Genomic DNA, 8,859 nt, shown 5'->3' on the forward strand with positions numbered 1-8,859 from the left:
ACGTGACTTGTGACAGTCCTCAAGATAAACATATGCCTCGTCCAATGTAACAACGAACTTCCACTTTTCACCTGACAGGAGCTGCTCATAAAGCTTTCGACAGTTGGTGCGACGTTCCTGGATGTGTTTTTGCAAGAGCTTATGAACATGTCCCTTGCGTCGCTCTTCCAAACCCAAATCACATTGAATGATGGTGTGCACTGTCTTCAGTGATGTTTGTAGCCGGTTCGCGATACTTCTCTGTGTGGTTGGATTCTCCCTGGTGACCAGCAAGCACCCCGACTTCCCGAATTGTAGCTGGTGTGCGGTTAGTGGTAGGCTGGGGGTTGGCCTGTTTCTGCCCCCACAGGAATTATCCCACGCCTTGCCGTACCTGCCCCTTTCAACACCCGTGATATGCCATTTTTGAACATAGTAAATCCATGCTCCTTGCACAGTTTTATAATGGCACAATAACTGTACTTTGTCTGAAAGTGCAGTTATGTAACCCTCCCAATATGCACTAATTTTCAGTGGAATTTTTCCCGATATGCACTGACCACATCTGTCGTGCACAATCAATGGTCCAAGGTGCCCTCACAACTGGCAACTTCGTCAATTTTCACTTGGTGGTGCTGCACAAGATGTTCAATTTTGTCACCATAGATCGGAAACATCCTCTGTATTTGTCTTGCAGATGAAGTGATAGTTCCATGTAAAATGTGTATGTTACTAAGGTAATAAATAATGTAGTTAGTGTTGTGTGTCCGGAGGCCAGAACTTTTACATGAGTTTTGGTATAGACATGGTTGATGTTCTCATATTTTCATCACATAAATGGAAACTGAAATTATAATGAACTTTTTTGTAATAGTGAACTGCAAGCGTTTAGATAAAACTAACATTGTTGTACAAAATTCTAAACATTGTGCTCATTACTTTTTTAAAATCTGTAGGAATTACCAGCAATGTTCCCTTGATTAAACTAAAACGTCACATCTTCTACAGATGTCTGCAAATTATCATTTTATAAGTATGAACTTTGTGGCTGAGTGGTTAGCAAAATTTGCTGCTGAGGTATCTTAGATTCAATTCAAAGCTATGGTATTTCAGTTACAATCGATCTATGCAGGTAGATTAACATGGTTGCCTTGGAATCAAAGGGTCCCAGATTCGATTCCCAGTGGAGGCACATATTGGTTTGGATCCCACTTTAAACTGAAGGTCTAATCCAAACCAAAATCCTGCCTAGGGGCAGCTTATGTGAATTTCACCATTTTCAGGTATGAATAATGCTAGTGTCTGGATAATGCTATTAAAAGGATTCATTATATTGAGTAGGGATGGGACCGATTAATCGGTACTCTATCGGTATCAGCCGATATAGGCATATCGGTAAAATTACAGATTATTTTACCGATCTGATATATCGATAAATATCTGATAATTTAGTGCAAAATGTTGTAATTTTTGTGTATAATCTCCATGCCCTACTTTCTAAAAAGTAAATGTCTAAATATGCAATTTCTTTTTCACACATTTATTAAGGAGGTCAAGGTTCTTCAAGAACCATTTCTAATTTTGTATCGGATTGGTAGAATATCGGTTATTGGTATCAGTAAATTTTATATTGGTGATCGGTATCGGCCAAAATTTCATCCCTAATATAGAGTAACCTTTATTTTTTTATTTATTTATATATATATATATATATATATATACCTAGTCTTACCATAAATACTGTCCCAAAGTTGTAAGTAAATAGACACAAAATGGTGAGAGATATTGTAATATTAGAATAACATGAGGTGCATGGATGCATTATGAACCAAAATCACAAATAATTATTCGAAATGGCCACCTTTAGCACTGACACACTTCTGAAGTCTTCGTGGCCACGCATCAATTGAATTACGCAACACATCAAGTGGAAAATGAGCAACTGCCTTCAGAAGAGATCGACCGCTTTAAACTTTCAATATTGGGATGTCTCTTCTTCCAAGCCATCTCCTGAAGCTTGGACCACAATTTGTAGTACAAAAGGTATAGGTCCGGACTTGCAGAAGGCCAATCTGAAGTGGAAATGAAGTTTGGAACATTTGCTATGAGGGCACGCTCCATTTCTGTGAAAAAGGGGTAAAAACATCAGCCAAAGTGTACCAGCAGACAGTGCTTGAGAAACTATCCAAGAATCTTACCGACACCATCTTCCATGGAGAGAACTGGAGCTTCCAGCAGGACTCAGCCCCAGCACACAAAGCACGCACCACCCAGCAGTGGTTGGAGGCAAATGTTCCTGACTTCATATCCACGTCAGATTGTCCCTCTGCCAGTCCAGACTTAAACCCTTTGGACTACAAATTGTGGTCCAAGCTTCAGGAGATTGCTTGCAAGAAGAGACATCCCAATATTGACAGTTTAAAGCGGTCTCTTCAGAAGGCAGCTGCGGAGTTTCCACTTGATGTGTTGCGTAATTCCATTGATGCGTGGCCACGAAGACTTCAGAAGTTTGTCAGTGCTAAAGGTGGCCATTTCGAATAATTATTTGTGATTTTGGTTCTTAATGCATCCATGCACCTCATGTTATTCTGATATTACAATATCTATCACCATTTTGTGTCTATTTACTTACAACTTTGGGACAGTATTTATGGTAAGACTAGGTATATATATATAATTTGAAACAGCCAACCTCTTAAGTGTTGCATTGCACTTGTTACATATTATTATCCCAAACTGTGTTCAAAATTAGTAATCACAAGTCAATGATATCTATGTAGATTATTTCCAAGTAGAAGAGAGATGTTTTTCTCCAGACTGTTTTCAAAGTTTTTACTCGTCACCCTCGTTTTGCTTGCAGTTCTAAGCAACCCTTGACCACTCGACATCTGGCAGTTTCTGAGCAGTCAGCATATTGAATGTTGACAAAAACACACCAAATTACATATCTGTAGTTTTAGGGAGAATTCACACCGAAGAAACATGCAACATGAGACATGTGTCACTTGGAAGCCAACACACTGTAATCAATGCAACCTTTCAAACTGAAGAGACACGTGCTGTGCCGTTTTCTCAATACCGTGCCTAGTGTTGCTTAAGTTTGTTGTTCGCTCATGCACAGTGGATGCTTCATTCCAACGAGCTGTATTTAGACTAGAAGAGAGACCGGCATTATGTTTGAACCTCAAATTTGTTGATATAATAAAGTATCAATATGTACAATGTTTTAAGGTTTAAACACACCGTTCATTTCGCTTTATAAAGTTTTTGGATGCAGTTATCTATCACCTGTATTTTGCCTTCAACATCGTTTAAAGAGGCCGTGTTTTGGCCATTTACTTGACTGCTTTTATTTGAAAAACTCAGCTTATGGAGGCACTTTAGTCCAAAATATATTAGTCAACATGGTAAAGTACTCTAAGCCAAGCGTCAGGTTAACCTTGCAGCAGGTTTTATGTATCAATCCGCGCGGGAACTGAGCACAGAATCTTCCGTGCCAGTCTTGCCTCAACCGCCGAGCTGCTTACATCGCAGACACTGAGAAAATCTACAGTATTGCCAACCGCACAACACATCAAAACCCGCATGCATGTCAAGCGGAATATATTTGTGTTTCTTTTTGTCTCCTGAAACATAACATTTTAGAAGTACTTTCGGCGCATAAATTATTTTAAAAAATGTGTCATTACTTAATATAAATGCGAAATATCTTCGAAACATGAGAGTATTTTTCCCAGGGGGGCAAACAAGTCACATTTCCCCCTAAAGAGTGTAGTTCCCTAATAACATTGCTTAAATTTGAATTTATTGTGTTAATGCAATAATTAACATATTATTGTGGCTAAAATGAAATTATATGTGTGAAATACATAATTTTTGGTTGACTTTCATTTTCCAGGTAGGGAACGGCCCCCTTGCCCCTCCTTCCGAACGCCCATGAGCATGTGTGTATATTTCGAGCACGCAAAAATAAAAAATAAACAAAGATATAAGTAAACAACGACAGGCCCTCTTGAATTTAATGACAAATTATTGTTTTTGGTTTATAAAAAAATACGTTTATGAAAACCTTTGTTACTGTAAGACACACGCACTTCAAGTTATACCAGCAAAAAAAAAGTATGATTTGTTATTGTGGATATATACAATCAGGTGCATTGTCTGCTGCTATTATTCTGGTTACAATTTATGAATCACTTCACTAAACCAGGATTCAAATCTTGGTCTGTCCATTTCTTGCTAATCATCCATCCCTTTCCTTGCACGGAACAGTAAATATATGCGCCTTCAACAAAGACGTCATTGCCGTCAGTAGGTGAAACAATAAGCCTCCCCCTTCCCCTCTCCCTTTCTCGTCGGTTTCTTCAGCCCTGGCGATGGTTTTGCATGGTGATATATATATAATAAAAAAAATCAATATAACGCCCACGCCCCTCCCAGAGTTAAAGCACGTCTGGTCCAAATAATAAACATGTTTCTTCTCACGGTGATATCTTTTAATACCGGGGACATTCTTTTGTAGTCAAACAACAAACAATCGTTTCCTCTTCCTAAACTCAAACCGCAAATCATTCAACACCCGGGATACAGTTCGTGCGCCCATTGACGGCAAATCACCTCACGGCCTGTTTTACTTTGATCTTGTTTCCGTAAGGAGGATTATGCATTTTAAACAACTTGCTTGATTTGAAGAGCTTTTCCCTTCGGATGAAGCCCACAATAACACTCGCTGAACAGGAAACCTTGCTTGATTCAGCTATTCTCGCCGCTGTATAGCACGATTATTAATCACAATAAACATAGGGTTAAAATAGTGGGATGTGCAACACTGGTTTCACGGATTCCACGCGCTCTGCAACGTATTCAGTCTTGCTCGACTCGCACTTGGGCTTCAGGGATTCCTGAGCTCAATACAAACTCCAGTTGGCGAATCTGCGGATCCAAGTTCGTCTGCACAGTGATTGCAACCGATCAAGTCCACACCTGCTAATGGATGTATTATTTTGTCTGTATTTTACAAATCAAATAACTGTGTTCTTGCAAGTATGCAGTTGTGTCGGAATAGAACCCGTCTCAGTGGAACTATATTCTTGCGCGCACGTTTGGATCTACATATGCGAAAACCTGCTGCAAGGTTAACCTGACGCTTGGCTTAGTGCATTGTTTTTCAACCACCAAGCCGCGACCCGCTACCATGCCCTCATATCAACTATACTGAGCACCAAATGTTCTGCTGAAACTGGTTGACAACTATCATAATCCCAATGTCATACTTTAGTTGTGAGTTTTCGTTTTTTAAGTACATCTTATGCAGAAATAGACTAATCAGAACTGGATCTGCCCGGTGCCTCCCAGGTTATCGAACCCAGGATCACTTAATTACAAGGAGACGATGTTACCACTTGGTCTTCCATATGTTTATATTTGTCAACAATCCTACACACACAATCAAAATATTATTAATCTTATGATTATGCTAGAATTTATTTATCAATAATTAATTTCATAGGTACATGTTAATTCATGCATAAAATCTTCAATACTGTAAAGATTTAAGAGGAAACTTTTTCGGCTAAGGTCATAGACTTAAAAGAAAATACCGTGACATGGTTTCACGAAGGTTGAGAACCATTTCTCTAGTGTTTAGGTATTCCCTTTATTCAGGCTGAAAAGTCGAGTGTGTACATTTTGAGGTGGGTGCATATTATTTCTCAGTTTTCTCATACACAACATACCTTTCCCAAGTTTCAATAACTTGCACAAATTTTACAACGCAATTTACATGTAACAATGTCTCTTGTTTCGTTATTTTCGGGTGACTAATAAACTGATTAATGCAATTATATCGCGTTACCCCTACACCCCCTATACGCCTTCATGGCGTGATGCTAAGCACAGGGGAACCCTTTTACCTTTTATCGGCACCTACTGAGCAAAGAAACCAGCGTTACTTGCCGCGTGTCACTGTTACTTGCATCTTGTCTCTTCAGCGTGAAACACTTGTGTCGCATGTTTCTTCGGTGTGAATTCTCCTTTATTCTGAGATATAGAAGGTTAGACATATGATGATTGTTGGCTCCGGATTGCTTTGACCAGTGGTTGGATGTAGCATGCTACTGTAGCTAGCTACAAAATCCTAATTTTTCACTATTTCTCATGATCTGTGTGATTTGTATTAGAAATTACATTGTCTGTTTTAATGTTGTACTAAGCATTGGGAAGTTTGCATCTTAAATTCTAATTAATACAATGTCTTCATTTAGTTATTATACGACTCAATTGTATGCCCATGTATTGACTGGAACCACACCACTTGCAGGGGAAATTGGATCTGGGTATTCTAAACTCAAGCTCATAGTGCCCGAAGAAATAGTGATAGAACAGACATCATACCCACATTACTGACCAGGGTCCGAACTTGGAGCTTCTGGTTTCATAGTGCATTATGCTCACTTGTCAGGAGTGGAATCCTTTGGAAGAAAAAGTGTGATTCATACAGTGTATAAAAAGCCTCTAAAATCATATTAGTAAAATTAAATTCCATGACAAAACAACACTTTGAAGGACAAGGCCTGCACATTGGATTTGTCATTCGGTGATGCGTGTTCCATCACGTTGAGTCCCGTCTGGTTTCGAGAGTGGAATTCACTTCCATATTGCTTTCAAGTAGCTGTCAAAAGATTCCACAGTTTATAAGTGTTTTATAGAATGTCTCTTTTGAGAGACATAAGCAACAAGACTAATTATTCAAATACCAACAACTCGAATGAATTTCCAAATCCTCCAATTATAATAGGTATAACTATAAAGAAATTGTATCCATTACACTCAAATATAATGCCACATATACAATTTGGGTTTTGTACAATCCAATTTTTTTGTAAATGACTTTTAGTAGTTGTACAGTCACGGACACTACTGGCTTGTAACGATTCCATTCAAAGTCAATGAATTCATTACAAGCCGGCAGTGTCCGTGACTGTACATCCTGACCTAATATGATTTAGAAATACTATCACATTCTTTGTACCTTTAACTTTTGTAAACCCGGGCCTGATTCTATTGTAATTAGCTATTCTCAGATAAAAAACTTCCCACAGTTTGAAATTCACATTTGCACAATTCCTTCCAGTTTGTCTTCACAGTCAGTAAAAAGTATCTTGTACCATGTTTCCAGCTCAAGGACAGGTTGAAGTTCCCTAGCTTGTTTTGCATACAAATCTACAATTTCATTTCCCAAATTTTGATAATGTGCTTAAACCTGGGTTAAATGAATTCTCTTTCCTCTGTTCCTTAAATTCTGTAGTTTAATACAGTTTATAATGTATGGAGAGCATTTAAAAAATCATAATTAGACTATTGAATTTAATACACTTTTGGAATCCGTTAATATCATCTTCTTCTTTTTCAATTTTATATGTATAAATTAGCAGTGGCGAAGCTCCTATGAGGCTTTTGAGGCTTAGCCTACCCAAAAAAATGTTGAAATTAAAATGTTCTTATACCCTGTAACAATCAAAGTTCGTTAAAACGAATTAAACTATGTAATCCGAACGTTTGGTTCCGCCGATCCTTCCATATATCTCGTCAGGCAGGCCAGAAAGAGAGAGCGCGTTCGGGCCGAACAGTGAGGCTTTTGACGAAAAGCCTCGCGTTTAAAAGGCAGCTACAGCGTGAGCTCTGTGTACTGGGAGGGGAGGGGAAGGGGAAGGGACCGCCGATTCGCTGGGTAAAAGCGGCTAGCCTCAGAACCAAACCTGTTGTGCTTCTTCTCGTGCAAAGTGCGTCCGTCGTTCACGCGCTGCATTGTTGAATGTTAATTTACTTCAAGTGCATCCACGCGTGTGTTTGTGTGTGTGTCACATAGTGTATTTATGTTATAAAAATATAATACTGTGAAATTGTGTTGGAAACTCTAAGATGATTTGCAGTAAAATAAATGTAAGTGGACAAGACTTCGTGGCTCTCAGATGCTTAACCTACGAAATATTGGACACACTGACTGTGCAACTGGAAATACATTTTGGAGATCTTGATAAGATAAAATTTGTTGAATTGGTAGACCAAAATAGCTTTGGGGAATATAAACTACATTTTCCTGTGATGAAATTAATTAACCTTCTGTCCACATATCCATTTTTCAACAAAGAACGATTACAAAATGATTTAAAGAATATCTATGCTGATGAAGAAAAGCATTTACCTCCTGCAGACCTTCTAAAATTCATAGTTAGCAATGATCTTCAAACAATCTACAAAGAAGTAACACAACTTATCAAGTTGGTCTTGACATTCCCAGCTTCCTCCGAAAGAAGTATGAGCACCCTCAAGAGAGCAAAAAAAAATATCTCCGTAATTCAATGAAAAATAAAAGATAAAGTTCTCTCAGTACAATAGCCATTGAAAAAAAAACTGGTTAAAGAACTTTCTATTGATCAAGGCTTCAAGGAAAGAGTCATTGATACTTTTGCGACCAACAAGAATCGACGCATGAACCTGCTGTATAAAAAAATATAAGCAGATTTTTCAGCCTACCCAGTATTTACGCCTTAGCTTCGCCACTGTAAATTAGTGCTTGGTAAATTGCATAATCCTTGGCAGTAAAAATGGAAAAATCTTCCAGTACATGTGTCATAATTGTTTCTTTCTTCTAAACATTATACATGATACATCCTACAACTTGATTACTTTTTGATCCTTTTGTATAAATAAACTCATTATCTTTCCATATAATCATATTTTGTACAATGTTTAGGAACATAAACATCATTATGATCATCATTATAGTACTCATTATATTACTGCACCCATCCTATTAGGGGTATATCTTCACAGTTGTTAATTTTACTGTATCATATAATTCAACCAAGTTGAATAGAT

This window comes from Lepisma saccharinum, chromosome 17, assembly GCF_977018435.1.
Source record: "Lepisma saccharinum chromosome 17, izLepSacc3.1, whole genome shotgun sequence".
In the NCBI taxonomy this organism is placed as follows: domain Eukaryota; kingdom Metazoa; phylum Arthropoda; class Insecta; order Zygentoma; family Lepismatidae; genus Lepisma; species Lepisma saccharinum.